Source organism: Taudactylus pleione, unplaced genomic scaffold, assembly GCF_031769625.1.
Source record: "Taudactylus pleione unplaced genomic scaffold, aTauple2 ptg000009l, whole genome shotgun sequence".
Taxonomy (NCBI): domain Eukaryota; kingdom Metazoa; phylum Chordata; class Amphibia; order Anura; family Myobatrachidae; genus Taudactylus; species Taudactylus pleione.
Window position 1 is genome coordinate 13,944,076 of NW_028284412.1, and position 20,429 is coordinate 13,964,504.

At 40.6% G+C, this 20,429-nt stretch overlaps 1 protein-coding gene across 2 annotated transcripts in view; it reads left to right on the forward strand.

Moving 5' to 3' along the window:
• The window catches only part of LOC148542784 (gamma-aminobutyric acid receptor subunit beta-4), a 366,337-nt gene that overhangs the window by 233,606 nt on the left and 112,302 nt on the right, over window positions 1–20,429 (forward strand). The gene's annotated exons all lie outside the window — the stretch shown is intronic.

The window sequence follows — 20,429 nt, forward strand, 5'->3', positions numbered from 1 at the left end:
TCAAAGACATTAGATGGAAGGACGTTACGTCGCTATATACTATTATTAATCATCAGCAGGGCATTGAAAGTGTAAAATACTTCCTAGAGCAAGATCCAGAACTCACCAACACACAAACCACATTCATACTGCAGGCAATTAAGTTCACCCTTACACACAATTACATGTGGTTCGAGGATGAATTCTTCCTGCAGCGTAGGGGTACCGCTATGGGAACCAAGTTCACCCCAAGTTACGCGAACCTCTTCATGAGTTTTTGGGAGGAGCACAATATCTGGAACAATTGCGAACTTGGGACAAACTTGGCTCTCTGGCATAGGTACATAGATGACGTACTGTTCATCTGGCAGGGAGATGAAGGGTCGCTACAACAATTCCTAAGATATCTCAATGACAATGACAGAAATCTGATATTTACGTCTAATTACAGTAGGGAGCAAGTTGAATTTCTAGATTTCAATATTTTCATCAAAGATTCAAAAATACAGACTAAAACACATCACAAGAGTGTAGATGTAAATAGTTACATTCTAGCACAAAGTAACCACCATCCAAACTGGATAAGAGGAATTCGAAAGGGACAATTTACCAGGTTGAGAAGTATCTGCACTCACATAGAAGATTACATAGAACAAGGCACTGAGTTGAAAGATCAGTTCAAAGCGAAAAGGCACAACATGGGAGAAGTAGAAGAAGCATTCACCAAACTAAAAGCCAAACCAAGGGAGGACCTACTCATTAGGTCAGAAAAACCACAAACACACCAAAATAATAAAGTCTATTTTATTATGAAATACAAAAGAGCCTCACATAAAATCAAAAACATCCTAAAAAAACAGTGGCACATTTTACATATGGATAATCTATTGAATGGGATATTGCCGGAAGCACCGGATGTAATATTCCGGAAAGCACCAGATCTGAAACAAAAACTTACAAATAATCATTTAAAAACAGACACTAAGAAAGAACAAACCACATTAGAGGGACATAAGGTCTCACAAGGTTTTTACCATTGTGGCAGGTGCAGAAATTGTCAGAAATTAAAGTACAGAAGCACAAAACTGATTAGGGAGTTCCGATCAGAACACACAGGTAAAACATATAAGATTAAAGAAACACTCACATGTGACAGTGAACATGTAATGCACCTCCTTACACGCCCATGCGGACCTCAATATATTGGCCGAACAATAAGATCTCTCAAAATATGGGTGGGAGAAAATCTGAACAACATAAGTAAAGGGTATGCAAAACACTGTTGTGTCTCTGAACATTTTAGACAACAACATGGGTGTGTGCTTGGAATTCATAGCAATAGAAAAAATGAAATACAATTGGAGGGGGGAGGATCGCTTAGCAAAAATAGATAGCACGGAAAGTAGATGGATTTTCGAATTACAAACATTACATCCAGAAGGCCTGAACATAGACCCCTAGCAGAGACAATCAACTTATGTATATCTGGAAAGTAGGGCTCCAATGCATCATGAGGGAGATGGTAAGGATAGCATTTAATAGGCATATATTAATCGAATCTCTAATATCACATTATCTAAATGCCCTAATGTCTAGTCACTTCTACACAGAGGCACACCCTCTGATGCCCACATAGAGAATTACAAGCCTCCCTTAGAGGCTAGAATTTATACCAACACCTATTTATATGTCCAACAGATATTTAATAAACACAGGCACATATCTAATTTTATTATTTAATACTCCAATTACTTAATTTAGGACCGTCACTCTCTCCAGAGTATATACCATACAAAAGGATTGGCACTTGTGGAGATATGCAGATTCCCACATCAGACCTTAGAAATATTGTAGTGTGTTTATTAATTAAAAGATATGATGACAACAGTAGCTGTAGAAATACATCAAGGTGAAAGATAAGCAGGTGGACAAGTAATATCCATTGAAATACAATAACTCACAATAAGCTGAACATTTTAAACATTAAGAATTTTACATCATTACAGTAAGATACACATGTGGAGATTATATGCCACAAAGATCTCCAACTGTGACTGCAGTAACAATAATGATATGCAGATCGCCACTATAACTCTCCACTTTAATGATGACAAAGCAAGAAAAGCCACAACAAAATGGCCACCGTCTTAACTGAAGACAGTAGTCCGCATTCAGTACCAGATCCCAGATACACCAACACCCAAGAGAGCACATGATGTATAAGCAAATAGCCGACATTAGTCCGCGCAAGCGCACTGACACCAGCTGGGCACCCAGCACGTCATGACAGGGACCCGGAAGTGCAGCACCAGATGGAACAGCGCACAAACAGAGGACCCATATAAAGCAGCCAAAGGTAACAGACAGCACTTAAATAAGCCTCGTTAAGGGACGAAACGCGTTGGAACTATACAAACGGACATTGGAGATATTGCTTTTTACTGTGGAATAAACAGTTTATTTTATACCGCGGTTGTATAGCCTAATTATACACCCCAGCCCTCTCACTTGCACCTCATCCATCCTGAGCCAGCACATCTCTGCAGGAGGAACAGGACCAGCAGCAATCTGGGTAAGTACTGTGACAATTACTTACCAGCTGCAATATTGTTGTCCACCCACCTTGATACTGCGCTCTCATTTATTCTGAGGTAATGCTACTGGGTCAACACAAATACCCTTGACACTGAAGTTGAAAGGGAACCTGGAGGTACTGAGTTGACTCAAGCAGCAGATTGGGACAGCCTCACATTATAAGAACAACCTGCCTAAAGTTTTTGCCCACCAGAAACAAAGACACTAACAACACACATACTTAACAACATAAAGAACTAGCCAATTCACTGAAGATTCAACCTGAAGTTTTTGCCCACCAGACATTAAAACACCAACTATAAACATCAACCTAGAAGCCTATTATCTAAAACAATACATTAGAAGCATCAGCCTACAGTTATTGCCTACCTGGACTGTTGTAACAATAACCATACAAGAAGATAATAACCAATCACTCACATAAATTAGTAATAGGAATAGTATTCCCACAAGTTAATTAACGTCACTGGCAATCACAGAGCGCTTATCCCCTACCTTTTCCCTTTCCTAACCTGCCAATATCCTTATAATACATCCCATCAACTTCCCCCGCCCCCAAAATAACCAAATAACTTGACAACTAGGAGTGCGGGATAACTCCTATTAAGTATAGCAGCTAGTGCTATAGCCAGCACCATTAATCTTTGAGCGCTGTCCTGTAAAATTACTTCAATTAATGTTTCTGTTATTGCCAGAAGGTTGAGGTTATTTGAAATAAAGAGGTCATGGATGTATGTTAGTTTGTTGCAAACAGAATGTGCATTTCATAAGGCACGTTTTATTGGCTTGGAGGGTGATGGGAGGCACATGATGTGTCTGAGGTTTGCTGGATTTATATACCGTTGTGAGTGGGGCATGTGGGTGGGGCCTGGATTTGGTCACCAGCTAATAGAAGGAGAGAGCTATAAATACAGTTGTGGGAGGTGTATGAAAGCTTTTTAGGGCAACAGGCTGAGGGTGTTATTGTCAATGTGTTGTAGATAAGTAAAGAGCTCATGTGTGTTCACAAGAGGGAAGTCAATTATTGAGGCTGCAATGTGTACAGAGGGGTGAGCTGCAGGGAAAGTAAAGGATGTCATAGCCTTAGAGAAAAGACCATGGAGAAAAATAAGAAAAAAAATAAGATGTGGTACATGGTGATTTAGAATAAAAGGAGACATTTTTAGAAAAGTACATAAACAAATTTAAAGTTTGATTTAGAAAGTATCTGCTTTCAGAGGGTGTTCAATGTTTGTTCAACATAAACAGAAACAGTATAAACAAAATAAGAAAAAAGTGACTTTCAGTACAAAACACTGCAGCACATGGACAAAGATTGGAAATGTTGCTGCAGCAGCCATCATAATAATCCGTAAATGAGCAGTGAGGCAGCCAAATCCAAAGGTTTGGTGCTGTTTTTGGCATTGGGAAGGAGCTGATGGTATAAGTGAGGGAAGGAAAAACACATGAGGTTAGAGGGTCCTACTCGTGAGAGCTTACAATCTAAAGGGGAAGTGGGAGACAGACAGGGGTAACACAGAGGGGAGTGTCATATGGAGCAAAGACGATGTATGAGGACACATCTGTATATAGGTAATAATAATTGGTGCTCTGATTCTACTATTCTCTCCTTAATTAACAATAAGGTATATGTGAATAAAAAACGAATAATTAGTTGTATAAACAATATTTGAGTCATCTAATACGTAGGTGAGAGTAGGATAAATATAAAGTAAGTAAAGCTGGCATATAAATATACAAATTAACAAACTGAGGGGATGATTCAGTTCAACACCATGTGCATAGCGCCAGGAAGGAGTTCCCAGCGCTATTCAATTGACCGCACTGTTAAGTCCGACTAGAGGATTTCTGGTTGCACCCTCCTGAGGTGCCGGCCATGATGCTGTTTTCCGGCTTAGCATGGCACTGACAGCATTGCGGCCGTCATTTTAGTTGGAGAATTCCGGTCACCACGACTAAACAACGTGGTAACCAGTTTCTCCCGACTAATTGCAAGGCGCGATGGGGACAATTGAAAAGCCCCCGAGAGAGTAAAGGTATATAAAAGGTTGAGGTTTCTAATTTGTCATACTTCTAGAAGTGAGAGGACTAAAAAGGGTCATGGGGTTTAACTGATTTTACATTAATATTTTTATTTTACCTTAGCAACCTGATTAACATTAATGCCAAACCCTAGGAAATCTTACAAAACATACTTTTTTTCACCAACTTTTTTCTAATATTGTTGTCCTGAAATACCCAGAAGCTCAAAGTCCTACTCAGGAATTACCACATCTTCCTATTTGTCCTCATCCAAACATTTTCTGATGTCATTGTTTATTGAATATTTCTTGCCACTGTGTCATTTTATGTCTCAAATTACATAATTACATACTTCTAGGGACCACTTCCTCTCCTTATTGAGTGGTCTGCTTGATATGAGAAATAAAGCAACAGTCTTAGAAATATGTAAAAAAAAATTCTACCATTATTTTGTTCTGTAGATCTTTATGTTACATTTCCATACTGTCTAGTTTATGACAATGATACCAGGAAGCCTAGGAGGCTGTAATATTATTATCATTAATAATTGTAAGGACATGCAAACATAATTAAGGTAAAGTTGATTAGCGTAAACATTCAAGCATATTTTAGTTGTAGTCTTTGGCAGATTCACCTGCAGTACTTCTTATGAAGGAAGTTGGGCAAAAATATCAAGTTAGTGTTTTTTTTTCTTATTGGTGACTGGAATGAGGAGGAGGTGTTTAGTAACTAGTTGTTTTGTCTGCATGTCTTTAAGGAGTACATTTATTTTACAGAGAATTTGCATTTTCCAGGTTCTCATGCATACCTATTAAAAATATTACATTTTAAATTACCAACACGGGTCCCAGTGCACCCATTAAAGCTACTTACTTTTCTTCTTTGTATATGTGATTTCTATAATGTTTAAGTAGTGGGTAGCACCTCAGCAAGCTTTATATTTATTCTGTCGATACAGATGAATTGATTAACTGCTAATTGGAGAGAGGACAAACGAAACTGTGAACTATTAATTACAAAGTAGATGGCTGGTGCAGGATTGGTGCTCTATTTGTAACTATTGGTGTTTAGTAACTAGTTGTTTTGTCTGCGTGTCTTTAAGGAGTGCATTTATTTTACAGAGAATTAGCATTTTCCAGCTTCTCATGGCAACCAAACACTTGTTGATAATTTTGTAAATTGGACAAATTATACTTTATTCTTTGACTTGTACCATTAAACTTTATTCTTGATATTCCCAATGCTCAGATTATTAGAATTACCTCTTTCTTAACCTTTTGATTCCCGATTTTTTTTTTTTTGCTACATATACGACATCTATTAGTTGTAGAGACGTAAAAATTTGACTTTTATTGACCACAAGAAATGCAAACTCAGTGGTCATTCTTATTTTGTCCTATCAAATATAGAATGTCAGGACTTTTTGAACAAGGGTATTGTTTTCAACTTCCTTCTCTCAAGTTTGCTTCCAGTGCTATCAACATTTCTGCCTTTGTAGATAGTGGAGCAGCTGGAAACTTTATGTTGGAGATGTGCACTGACCCCTGTGTTTTTGTTTTGAATCTGGATTCATCTTCATGTTTTGGATCCATTTTTTTTTTTTTAATTGATAAAAAGTTTTTAAAAACAGCTAAAATTAGCTAAGATTTTTGCAATCCAAAACCGGAAATTCAGATTTAAAATCCGAATTCCAGACACAGGAAGATCAGAACCGTGACTCAAATCTTTCCGGATCACCTCAGTAGATCAGAACTGCGACTTGAATCTGTCCGGATTCATGAAATTCGGGTAGATTCAGATTTCTGGAGAACCAAACAGAACATCTCTACTTGTTGTATTGTCAACGTTTTGCATATTTCTTGTTTGACCCCCGTAATCCTAGTACTTTGAAGGGAGATGATAGCTCAACCACTTCTGGAAGTCCTAACCAATGCAACTTGCTTCTATTAAAACTCTCTATTGGAATGTTAGACTCTAAGCAAATTGTCTTTCTACTTACTGACTCTCCTATTTTTCCATTGACCATTGACTACCCTAGGCTCTCACAATATGATCCTGACATTAACTTGAAGTCAAGGAAAATCATTAATTATAGAGTTTCTACATGAATGTTTATGTACTGTATGAGTCTTTGTGTCACTACCACTGGATCTACAGAACTACCTGTCCCATATTGCTCGCTCTTGGGTGTGTCTAATAAATATTTGTCTGACTCACTGAGCATACAGTTGTGACATAGTTCTCATAAGCCCCATTGCCTGAAGAGAGATTATACTCACTGTCATCCCCAGAGGCCCAACCTATGGAAGATTAAACTAGATTTTTCATGACTGATGATCGGATACAGATAAGAACACAAGCAGGAGACAAGTGGTAAATTGTCATTAATACACATCCTGGGCATTACAAGTATGTAGTAATGCCCTTTTGCTCTGCAATTCACCTGCTGTATTTAAGGACTTGATCAATGACACTCCCAATTACTTCCTGGGACAGTTTCTAGCAGTTTACTGGATAATATATTAATCTATTCTTCTAGGCTTCATGAACATCAGTTTCGTGTATGCCAAGCATTAGAGCATTAAGGCAATTTTATTGTCTGCTAAAATACAAAAATGTGAGTTTGAGGCTGCTAAGATCTTTCTTTGCTACATTGTGTAGGCAGATGGATTTTGTAAGGAACTGAAGAAGGTGCAAGCAAATAAGGAATGGGATGAACCTACAAATTTCAAAGGCATTAAGAGGGTTTTATGATTTTGAAATTATTATAGAAGGTTTATCTCCTCACTCTTCACTGTGGCATTAATTAAGAAGGGTGTAAAACCCTCTTATTTGTCTCTTATAGTTACACAACTTTTTCAGTCTATAAAACAAACCTTTATCTCTACTCCAGTACTTCATCATCCCAATAGCCAATTGCCAATCACTTTTGAAGTTGACACCTAAGATGTCAGTCCTGGAGCAATGCTGCCCCAGATGGTCTCTGCTACTAACAACCACCATCCTTATATTTTTTTTCTCAAGAAAGTTTTCACCTGCTGAGCATAATTATGATGTAGGTGATTGTAAATTGTTATCATGACAACATTTATGATAATAATCCTTCCTTCATCCATGATATTGTCAACTCTGAATCCATTTTCTTTCGGACAGAATATTACAAATTCTGAATCTAGCTCCCTATGAGACTCCCAGAAATCTTCTATTTGTACTTAAGTCTGTTCAAGTCTGCCAAGTTTTAGCTGAATTCCACAAGCATAGCCTTCCTGGACATCCTGGTATTAATAAGGTTAAGAAAATTCTTTACTGACTAGTTTAGTGGCAAGTATGGAAGCATGAAATCAGTGGCATATCTATAAATGGGTGCAGTGTGTGTGTGTGGGACACATGGGTCCCCGAGTCCAGGGGGACCCCGCACCGCACACCCTGCACCCATATTTTTTTTAACTTACCTGTCCGTGGTCCCGCGTCGGGTGTCGGCGCTGCTCAGAACACAGGAAAATGGCCGCCGTGGCCATTTTTCCGGTGTTCTACGCATGTGCAGTAGACTCTTGGCACACTCTAGTGCCCAGAGTCTACAGAATGCCAGAAAATGGCCACCATGGCCAAGTTTCCTGCGTTCTGCACATGCGCAGTAGACTCTAATGCTCCGGTGGCTGGCCAGCCGCGTCATTCGGCTGCCGGCCATCGGGGGGAGAGGAGGGGGCCCCGCTTGTATAGTGCACACAGGCCCCCTCCCCTGTTAAGATGCCCCTGCATGAAATATATGTGTGCTACTCTGATTTGGAAAGCATGTTGGAATATTCTTAGTTATACTCATAAATACTTTTCAGCCTATTATACACAGATGGATGGACAGACAGAAAGCATGAACTAGACTCTAGAACAATCTTAACATTGTTATACTTCACAACTTCAAGTAGACTGGGCAGACCGACTTCCTTAGGCTGAGATTGTCTATAACTATTCTCCAAATTCTGCTTTAGGTATTTCACAGAAAAAAAGGTAGAGTCCCTCCAGCACACTGCAGCAATATCAACAAAAATACTTGACTCCTACATGATAATAGAAATTCAGAGGTATTAGTTACATACATTTGCAAATATAGGAATAAGCTCCAGGCCAGCGTCAAGGCTCCTCTATACTGGCATACCTAACATTAAGGGGTTCATGTCCGAGGAGCAGGATACCCCCAAAAAATTCCAGCCAAGGACCAACCCCAGGGCATCACACGAATAGAGGAAAAAAGGTGATAGTGAAGTATAGATGTGTAAAGATAATCAATAAGTGTTAATACAATGAGGAAGAATTAAAATGACAAATAATAAACAAACAAATAGGAAGGTGATGAAAAAGTATCTATGTGAATTAAGTGGTGATGCCCTGAAAAAGACCCAGATAGAGCAACTCCGGGGGTCCCACTCTCAAACGCTCACCCCAAAATAATTATTGCTGTCTAATAGTAGCACCCACTCTGGGTCATATAATTACAAATTAATATACTGCATAATAACAGCACAAGTATAAGCCGAGAGCTGACTCACCTAGGAGGTACCCCAGAAACCTCCACATGGCACTATATGGACCAACACATCCTCCCAATGCTGGCTCCCTTCATGCCTCTCAAAACTGCAAACAGAAAGTATGGTGGTCGCCCCACCAATTATTTTAATTTTGGGGTAAAAAAAATAAAAATGGGGAACAGTGTTTAAAATAGCAAAATAGGTTCCGGGGTATTCTGTAAGTATGCAGCAGGTGTTTTCTAGAATAGGCTATTAGCGGCAGGTGCATTTTTGCTGAATTTTTCAAAAATTAGTTTAGGGACTTAAAAATATGCTAGTACCCATTTTCATGTACCCCAAATTTGATGGGAACACTTTTAGAAATGAAAAAAAAAACCTAAGTGCATCACTTCTTCAATGTCAGGAAAAAACACCTGCAGCAGCTATTTAAAAATGCAGAACACATTCTGCAAGGCTAAACAGTGATCCCGCATGTCTGGACATCATTAGGGAGATCCCAGGATGAATTGCCGAAATTTCCCCTATTTTTCCCGATACTTACCTTTCCGCAGGCTCCTGTTTTCGCTGGTTCCAAATTGAATACGGGGATAAAGCGGGTATGTGCCCGATACTTTATCCCCAGTAAAGCTCCGATGTGAAGCGAAAAGTCCAGGGACTTTTCGCTCCAATATTGAATACGGGCCTAAAACTCTTAAGGCTGAGCGTTCACAGGGTATTGTCCCATACTGCAAAATAGGCATTTGTTATGATCAGCATAATAGATATTTCAGATTCACACTTGTCGACTGATTCAGAGATGCACGGATACCTGATGGTTTGTATACATCTCCATTGGTGGGGGGACTACGCATGCATAGGACCCATTCTGTGGTTGTGCAACTGCGTGTCGGAACGAATGTGGTGCCTGCCATAGCACTAGGCAGGTCACTCCTGCACCCTCTACAAGCATGATGCACCAATTTTGAACAATAAGGTTTCTTGTATTCCAATAGAGACTGGTAGATATTCACTATTCCATCGTAATATGTGTCTACTACAGGACTTAGGGGTCTATTTACTAAGCAGTGTTAGGAGACAGAGTGAAAAGTGATAAGGTGCCAGCCAATCAGCTCCCAACTGTCATTTTTCAAACACAGCCTGTGAGATGGCAGTTAGGAGCTGATTGACTGGCACGTTATCACTTTTAACTTTGTCTCCTAACACTGGTTAGTAAATATACCCCTAATATGAATGCTATATTCTAAGAGACCTGTGACACATATTCCTTTATTGTGAGGATTATTATTGTACATATATACAATTATCCCATATGTGATGATAGCCTTACTTTTTACTAATCTACACATGTTTCTGCATTTCTGGGCAAAACCATACATAGTTTATTTTGAATGGATGTTGATGTGGGTTTTTTTCGGAGAAAAGATCATTGCTGAATAGATTTCTGATGATACCTATACATTTTGTTTCTGACTGCAATATTAAACATCAGAGTAAGCATCTCATCAGATGTGCTATGCCTTAGAGAAGCAGACAGCTGAAAGTAGAACTGAAAGGACTGATTTAATTGCAGCCATTGTTCTATCTGTTTTTTACAAGGTAGTTGTTAGTATAAATCTCTCTTTGTTTGCTGTTGCCAAGACACACACTGAGCAGAAGAATTTGGAACACAGTTTTAAACTATCAGACTACTTTAGTATTCTTATGGGATATGTGGAGTCCCATTTTTTTGACTCTAAAGTATAATGTTTACTACTCTAGTTTCTGGTTTAGGGTTCTTGGAAAGCACTCTACTTGCTGAGACTTCTGGCTCTTGACTCTTGGTGATTCCTGGATATTATTGAATGGCTTGCATCCAGGACTTCCACTTATCAGATGCTACTCCTACCATATTGCAGCTGCATAATACAAGCTAGTGGCTACGCTGAGAGCTTATGTGCCTGTCTCAGGCATAATCATCACATCTCATTGCCTTAAGATGTCTGGATGTTGTTTAGTGGTTTTATGTCCTACTTTCAGATCTCTACTTTTATATAGAATATATTCCAGTGTGGTTATTATTACTTCTACCATTTGTGCCAGCAACTCTTAAACCATTCGTCAAGTCTATCAACTTAATTATTATTTTGCCAGCATTTACCTTCTTCATCAAATTATCATCTGTTCTTGTGTTTACACCAGCAATGATCTAATCCTGCCTGTGGTTCATGCCTGTTATTATTATATGGAAAATTATTACTATTTCTGAATACTTCTATTGTGTGAACAGTAAATGTCTAATAAACTACCTGTGTAAGTAATCACATCTGCATGTATATGAGCTCCTTGCACCAATATGACAGTTGGTTTTCTAACATGTGGGTGTACTGTAATCTGTGAAGTAGGTATTCCCAGCTTCTGCTGGTCAGAATATTAGGTGGTACTCTAACCTTTATTCTACATAAAAAACACATTTATTTTAAATATATTAACTAAATATACTTTATATGGGTGGTGAGGTGTTAGTGATCCCACTTGAAAAATGACAACACTGCATGACATGCTGGCACCCAAATGGTTCTCATGTCCTATGATCTATACCATGACAATGCGGGTGTGAAACATGAGGTTTCCGGTCTTTGGGAGCAGTGTGTTTGAATTTTTCAAGGCTCGGTTCGATTAAAGCATATCTTTTCCTTGAATGTGCGTCTTAGTTGCACAAATTAAACAATTATATGTGACAAATCCACTTTTCTAGACTGCACTGATTAATTTGATATGCAACATTTGTACTGTGGAGCTCATTCAGACCCGCTTACTAAGATGCATACTCTCACTGCTGCCGATGGTATGCATTGAGTGCATGCGTATGCATCACAGTGCGCATGCGCATACCTTAGCGAAAGTTCACAATGCATTCGCTCACTGGTCATAGACAGCCCAGCAGAGTGAGTGACAGGGGAAGCGATTTGTTGGTGGTAACAGGGGCTGGCCATTAACAAAGGGGGAGTGGAGCTGCAAACGCAGGCGTGCCTGAGCACCTCAACATCATTTTGTAGGTGTGCATAATTAAAAGACAGCATCATAGTACACGTCACCTGGCTTGTTTTTACACTGAAGTGCTTGCGCAGGGTATGGTCAACCTCAAGCGCTGCGATAGCATCCAATGTTACCCGATGTACCGATGATTGCATACACTTCCTGGACATGACATGCACAAGTGGGCGTCTTAAAACAGGCTGGTGGGTGTCTGCATACACTATGTGATCGCTCTCTAAGAAATACTGGGCGTGCTAATGCATTGTTGTGCGGTAGTATTGCCGACACAATTTGCATACACATCATGCGAGCGATCGCATCTAGCGAGCGGCTCTGAATCAGGCCATGTGTGCGACCAAGTTTGAACTTGTATATGAAGTGCTTTATACTCACTGCAACAGCTACATCGTAACCCTTTGTATACAGATTCAGACTCATTCGCACACAGTTGTACAAATATTGCATATCAAATTAATCAGTGCATTCTAACGAAGCAGTTTTGTCACGTCCAATGTGCTTCATCCGCAACTTTGTACATGTTTAAAACTAATTTCTGGATGGTGAAAGTTGCAGTCTAGCGTCTCTGGCACACTTTGAGTGGTGTTTTGCTGCATCTATGATGTGACTACAACTCACAATTTAAAGAAAAAGTTGCTACGGTAAACAGCTCAGCCCAGTACGGGTACGGAATGGGAAGAATTATACCCCTTTTACACCAGAGCAAAAACCTGGGTTATTGCTGGGTCTACCCAGGTCGCAGCTCAGTGTAAAAGGGTCCCTGAGAAATAACCCGGGTCAAGTGACCCTGCAATCCAACCCAGGTAGCTACCAGGGTCAGACCCAGGATGGACCTGGGTAATGGTGCATTGTAAACCAGCAACCCCGGTTATCCGCCCTGGGTCATGCCTAAAATTAGCTGATTGGTGGTTGTGGAGCAGTCACCTCCCACTTTTTATGACCTCGCAAGTTTAGCAGGGCAGACCCAGGTTCATCGTAAAGAGGTATGTGGTGGCCAATGAACTGTTGAGTGTGCCCAACGGCCCCTAGTACTGCAAAGGCAATGTCCAGTAACAACTGAGTGAATCTAAACATCCTGAGATGGTAGGCTTGGAACCTGGAGGTTGGCCAGCTGTGCCCTGAAGGCTCCTACCTTGTTTATGACTTAAAAAAAAATTGATCAGATGTTTTAGATGTGGTGGCTTGGGCCATGTTGCTGCTAATTGTCCATTTACCTCTGAACCTATGTAATGTGATACTGTTTGTATCTTTCTTTGCTCAGCTAGTCTGCACTGACAGACTGACCCAGATAAGGGCAGAGACTCTGATAGATTCTGGTTGCCTGGTTAACCTTGTAAAAGCTGAGTTGGTGAACCCCTCAAAATGTCAAGGGAAAACTGTTGGTGTAACCTGCATCCGTGTAAATACAAATTTATACTAATACTGTAAATTATGATACTGCTGAAGTTAACATAGAAACACAGTGTGGTCCCACTGTAGTCACTGTGGGATTGGTTCCTTATTTGATGTTTGATGCTATATTGGGGAGAGATTTTTCCCACTTCTGGAAGTTGTGGGAAACCAACTTGTTACAGAAGTAAATAACCCAGGCCCACTCGATAATGTCACTTATACAGTGGCAGTGGGAATGTCCCCTGAGTATGAAGTGCTTCCTTTTGTCAGCATGGTTTGGGAGTCAGAGACGAGAGCAGCAGTGGGCAGCAAAATGATGTACTTCCTGCTAAAGAAGAAAATATTGTTGAACCAGTTGACTGTATGTCTGATCTTGAAGTACAGATTTGTCTTGCTACAGCTTTGCTCATAGCGCGGTATTCTGGCCTCCCTGGCACAGCATGTCAGTACGCGTTATGGCAGGTACTGCACATTATGTTGCGGCGTGGCATACTGTATGCCACAAAATACTACACACCATGCAGTACCACAGTTTAATAGCTGGGTGGCGAATGCTCCATGGATGAAAACTACAGTACTGAATCCAATACCCTAGCAGTGCAAGGTAATCTGTGAGAGGCTGGCCAATCACATTCAGGCAGTGTAAGCAAGTCACTCGTGCTTGAAATTATCACTTTGTGTTAAGAGTACAGTAAACCGCTATAAACATTATACTGTAGTCACTACATGGGTGTAAAGATGCCTAGTCATAAAGACAGAGCATTTCAGGTTCAATACTTTTAAAGTACTATAAATACTTTTAAAGACTAAAAACTGCTATTGACATTGTTCACATTCCCTGGTGTAAAGGCACACACATCACATCAAATACACGACAGGTGCAGCTCTTGACATGGCTGGCGTGTGTGGCCACGTGGTTTAGGTGAGCGCCTGACAGGGTGGGTGCCCTGGGTTCGAGACCTGGAAGGGAGCAATGGCATTTTGGACATTGATATTTTCTTTCTTTATTTTATTTTTTTATAAATCTTCACTACAGGATTAAAAATAATGGTGTGTGAGTTCTGTCATTTATAGAAATACATACAGGCAGGTATCTGTGTTGGCCAGAAGACACACACCAAGCATTATATACAAAGACAGAGCAATTGTTCAATATTCTTAAGGAACTCTACTGAACTCAATACATTGCTCTCAACTTCCCACCTCCTGGCATTTCCGCTATACAGTAGACATTGTATTGTATACATTACAGGGCCGTCCATATGATGCTTGGGAAGTTTTTCATAAAGAGAGATCATGTCAGTTTCAATAGTTTTCAAATACAGTACTCCACACTTCCCTCCTCTCTTCCTCTCTGTGTTTGGCCACCCGTCCCTTCACCACCTCCCCCCACCATCACTCATTACTATTCAACCCCACCGCGCTCATCGTATGGCTCACCACCTCCCCCAACCATCACTCATTACTATTCAACCCCACTGAGCTCACCGTATGGCTCACCACCATCTCCCACCATCATTTGCTTCTTTTCAATGCTGCAGCAGGTTGAACCCACTATGGACATTGTACACATTCCCTGGTGTGATGGCACATACATCACATCAAATACACGACAGGTCCGGCTCTCGATATGGCTAGCGTGTGTGGCTGTGTGGTTTAGGTGAACGCCTTGCAGGGTAAGTTAGAGACCTGGAAGGGGGCAATGGCATTTTGGACATCTAAGCAATGCAACAAAGCAATAAGAAAGTACAGTACTGTGAGATGCCTGGTTGTTCTGGAGACCATACTGAATATCCTGAAGTACACGATAAAGCTGGGAAGCAAGGTGAGCAAGGAATAATCGGAGAGTACAGTACTCCTCCCTTCCTCTCTGTGTTTGGCCACCCGTCCCTTCACCACCTCCCCCCACCATCACTCATTACTATTCAAAAAGAATTAAATACACAGTTCCCTTCGGTGCTGAAGAGAGGATATTACAATAATCAATGGGTTAAAATAGCCAGCAGCTGTTATTAGAGGGTTGCCACCATCTATTACCAGAGAAAGCACAAAGAAAAAACATATACAACAGCGCTTAGCTTACAATTGCATATAAACTGTGATACCACAAATTCATATATCAAAAATCAATCACAATTTATTACATACACATAGACAAACATATATATAAAAATAGTTTTACATAAAAAATATATATAATTGTACAATGGTACCCGTTAATTGTATCTTAATGCAAATAGTGTGCATATATAATTTGCTTAAATTGCAAAGGAAAAGATGTCAATCTTTGGTTGAGTAGCTATACAAACTTCAAGTGTCCCGAATAGTTACAAATTATTTGAGCTCAATTAATCCCAAGAAGGAAACCAATTAGGTAGACTTAGCGGAGTTTAGTGACACTGGCAGTCTTAGATATCAATTAGTATGGAATTGATAGCATTGCACTCACCCGCTATATTATTTTATCTTAGGCACCTATAGTGATTACCCTTGATGGTTATATTGTATCCAAAAGTTCACAGCCGTTAAATGTAGGCAGTGTCCAGACAACAAATGCACATGATACACACCGGCCAGCTGTGTTCACGGCAAACTGATCTGCCACATCGATTCCCAGTAGGTATCCACAGAAGTCAGATTCTGGAGGGAGAATTAGAAATTGCTCTCAGCAGCAGGGATTATATACACTTGCCTCCACGTGAAGCTTTGGATCGCTGGAAGCCGTTCCCAGAGTGCAGCAGCTGGAAGGTAAATGAGCTCAAGGACAAATGTTCGTAGCCAAAACTCAGACCTTAACACAAGGTGCCACTGCAATTATTAAAAGACACTTTCTAACGCGTTTCTCCGCTCCCGGCGGTTTCGTCAGAGGTATGTCTGGATGGTTCTCCCCTGGGATGTGTCTTATATCCCTGTAAGCATGGATTGTTGAAAGGATAATAGCTGGTTATGGTAATTGGTTTGTAATCCAATATTAAAGGGAAAGAATAAATAAATTTTGTAAAAAATCAAAAACATCTAAAGATTCCGTTAAAAAATGGGGGGGGGGAAGGGGGAAGGGCAAAACTACATATCTCATCAATTGTCAATCTATTCTAATACTAATGACACTGCATCAGTCTCACAAGCTATGTCTGTATATACAGACATAACCCTTCTATATATCTTATATATCCATAAATAGGTAAACATATTACATTTAGATCTAAATGTCTACCCAGATGTGTAATTGAATATTACCGCGGTCCAAACTAAACCCACTAGATCAGTACACATATATCAGAAATCTTATGCATTATTAAAATAGTATACTGATTTCTCCAGAAATGAAACTAAAGCTAAAACTCTCCTAGATAAGTGAATGGTCAGCCTTATTCACATCTTCGTTGTTGTTGAGTGTCTCCACTACAAATGCTCCTAATCCATATATAAATTAATTGCCAAACTATTGAAAACAATATGATATTGAATTAATCCTATAATAATAGGAACTAACCATCAATTAGGTTGACAAATACACATATTAGGGTATGCCTAGAAAGAGGAGAAGTGGGGCCCAAGGTATAGGGACCTATACTCAACAGTACCCATCACCCCTACCCTTTATAGTATTCTAAAGAACATTATTTAAATCTAAAGTTTCATTTAATCCAGTTGGTGTCATACTATTCAACTGATAAATCCAGGCAACCTCCTGTCGACATAAAGTCCTAAAGCGATCCCCTCCCCTAGCAGTGCTTTTAACTTGTTCTAACCCAGTAATGCGAAGGCACTTAGGGTTCCTGCCATGAACCTCCGCATAATGCTGTGAGAGACTGTGTGTATATAGTCCCTTCTCAATATTCCTCCTATGCTCGTTGAACCTGTACTTGAGTGGTCGGGTAGTCCGACCCACATAGTACAAGTTACAACTGCAACGAATGAGATAAATTACAAATGATGTATTACATCTCCCACCATCACTCATTACTATTCAACCCCACTGAGCTCATCGTATGGCTCACCACCATCTCCCACCATCATTTGCTTCATTTCAATGCTGCAGCAGGCTGTGATGGCACATACATCACATCAAATCCACAAAAGGTCCGGCTCTCGATATGGCTAGCGTGTGTGGCTGTGTGTTTTAGGTGAACGCCTTGCAGGGTGGGTTTGAGACGAGGAAGGGGGCAATGGCATTTTGGACATCTAAGCAATGCAACAAAGCAATGAGAAAGTAAAGTACTGTGAAATGCCTGGTTGTTCTGGAGACCATACTGTACATCCTGAAGTGCACGATAAAGCTGGGAAGCAAGGTGAGCCAGGAATAATCGGAGAGTACAGTACTTACTGGCTAGGTATACAGTGTACACACTGAAAGTCTATATTTCTATTTCCCGCATTTAAAAAAAAAGTACCACATTGGCCCCCGGATGGAAAAAAACCTAACACAATGGCCTCTCTAGTGTATACTGTAGAAGGGGGGGGGGGGACATACTTACAATCAAGAGAAGTATTGTACTATACAAGAATACCAGCTGTCTGCTTGAGGGCTGACATTCTCCTCCTCTGCATCCAGGTCAAGGGCATCTGTGTGTATAAGGAAAAAAAATATTATACAAAAAATAAAAAAGGCAGTAACAGTACACTAGTGTGTCCATAACAGTTGTAATCATTACCGCTGTCAATGTCTTCTTCATCATTATCCTCCTCCTTCTCCTGCTCCTCTTCTATAAGGTGGCGTGGTTCTGGTCGTGTGAAAACAAATAATAAATAATGTAAGATTACCTTAAAATAATTTAGAAAATATTTATAAATAAACCCTGACTGTACAATTATTACAATGGTAGGGGAAAAAAACAACAGATTAAAACCTCCCAAAAACACTTAGTATACGATAAAGCTGGGAAGCAAAGGAGTAATCGGAGGGGTCCTACTGGCTGGGGGAGGTCCACTTGGGTCAGCTTGGGCCTGCAGTGGTATTGGAGGTGTCTGCACTGTGGAAAAATACCACAGTACCATCAGTTTCCCTCTAAACAATTTGGAAACAAATAAACCCCTACTGTACAGTATAATCTTTACCAGAACACCACAAACAAAGACATTATACTGAAAGACTGTACAGAACTTACCCACTAGGCGGTTGCAATGAGACCTGTACCTGTTGATCCTCCCTTTGCCGCTGCTGAATTCCTGTTAACAAAGTAGCCTTATAGACATTATGGCACACATTACTAGTACCCATACAGACATTATGCCACACTTTACTAGTGCCCTTATAGACATTATGCTACACATTAGCAATGCATTCATATACATTACAGTACAGTATGCCACACATGACTGTAATGTCCTTAGACACAAAAGTAGAGCCCTTATACTGTAGTATTCATTCTACTGTAGTACCCTGCACCTAATCATTTAGGAGGGCATAGTGCAGGCTTGCCTACCCTCCCGATTTGGTCGGGAGCCTCCCGAATTTCAGGTGCTGCTCCCAATGCCCCGGAAAGACAGGCAAGCCTCCCGGCTGCCGCCTGCCCCCCCCGTCCACTAATAGAAATCCCCGCAGCGGCGAGGGGCAATGATGCGATTTGCGCTGAATCGCGTCAACGCGGCCCCGCCCCCTGCTTCACAATGCCTTTAATTTTGGCATTGTGAAGAGGGGGCGGGGCTATGATGATGCGATCGTGCGGCCAGGCCCCTGGCTCCGTCCCCAATCCGGCATCAGTGTCTGGCCACACCCCCCGCTGTATGCAGGCATTCAGCTCCCTCCCGGAACTCAATTCCCGGAGCTATTCAATTCATCGCGATGTTAGGTCGGGGAAGGCTCGTTCTCGCTCCTTAAACAGGGTGTTTAGGCGTGATAATGGGCATTCCCCGACCTAACTTCCCGGCGCGAGGCTGTTTTCCAGGCGCTGTTTTAATAGCTCCGGGAGCTCCCGGCGCTATTTACATCGCATTGAATAGAATTGTGCCTTTAATGTAATGCTGGGTGTGCGTCTTTTGGCCAACACAGATACCTGTATGTATTTTTATAAATGACAGAACTCACACACTGATTTATTTTGAATCCTGTAGTGAAGATTTATTAAAAAAAGAAAGAAAATATTGATGTCCAAAATGCCATTGCCCCCTTCCGCATCTCAAACATGGGATGCCCACTCTGAAAGGCGCTCACCTAAACCACTCGCCCATATCGAGAAACTGCGCCTGTTGTGTATGTGATGTGTGCGACTTTACACCAGGGTATGTGTACAAAACTATATAATGTCAATAGTGGTTTAGCATAATTAAAGGAGCTGGGTGGCATACAGTAGCATAGAAATACCAGGTGGTGGGAAGTTGAGAGCAAAATATTGTACCTCCTATTTATTTTTATAAATGACAGAACTCACCCACCAAGTGATTTATATTTAATCCTGTAGTGAAGATTCAAAAGAAAAAAAACACAGGTGTCCATTGTTCATTCATGACAAAACACAGTCCCGTCAGCCAATCAGCAGCAATGCTACAAACATTTTGTTGGCTATTTCATGCATGCGCTGTGCAGTTTAGCAAAAGTGACATCTGGTGGACAGAAAGTTGTATTACACACTTCGGCATTTCCGGTGCTTCAGTATGTTACGTTGCGCTTTACTGCAGCATGCTGCAATATACAGCTCCACGGCATGGTACAACTAGCATGGCGTGCTACATGGCGTATGGAGCAAAGATGTAGCAGGACACATCTGTAAGAAAAGAAAAAATGTAGCAGACATACATCACTGCCACCACTTGGTAAGACACTGTACCCCATATTCAACTTTACCAAATCTTCAATAAATACAGAACAAACCATTTTTTGTAGAAACCACATTATTTTGAATAGATTTAGCACAACAACTCTCACTCACCTCTAGTGTCTTCACA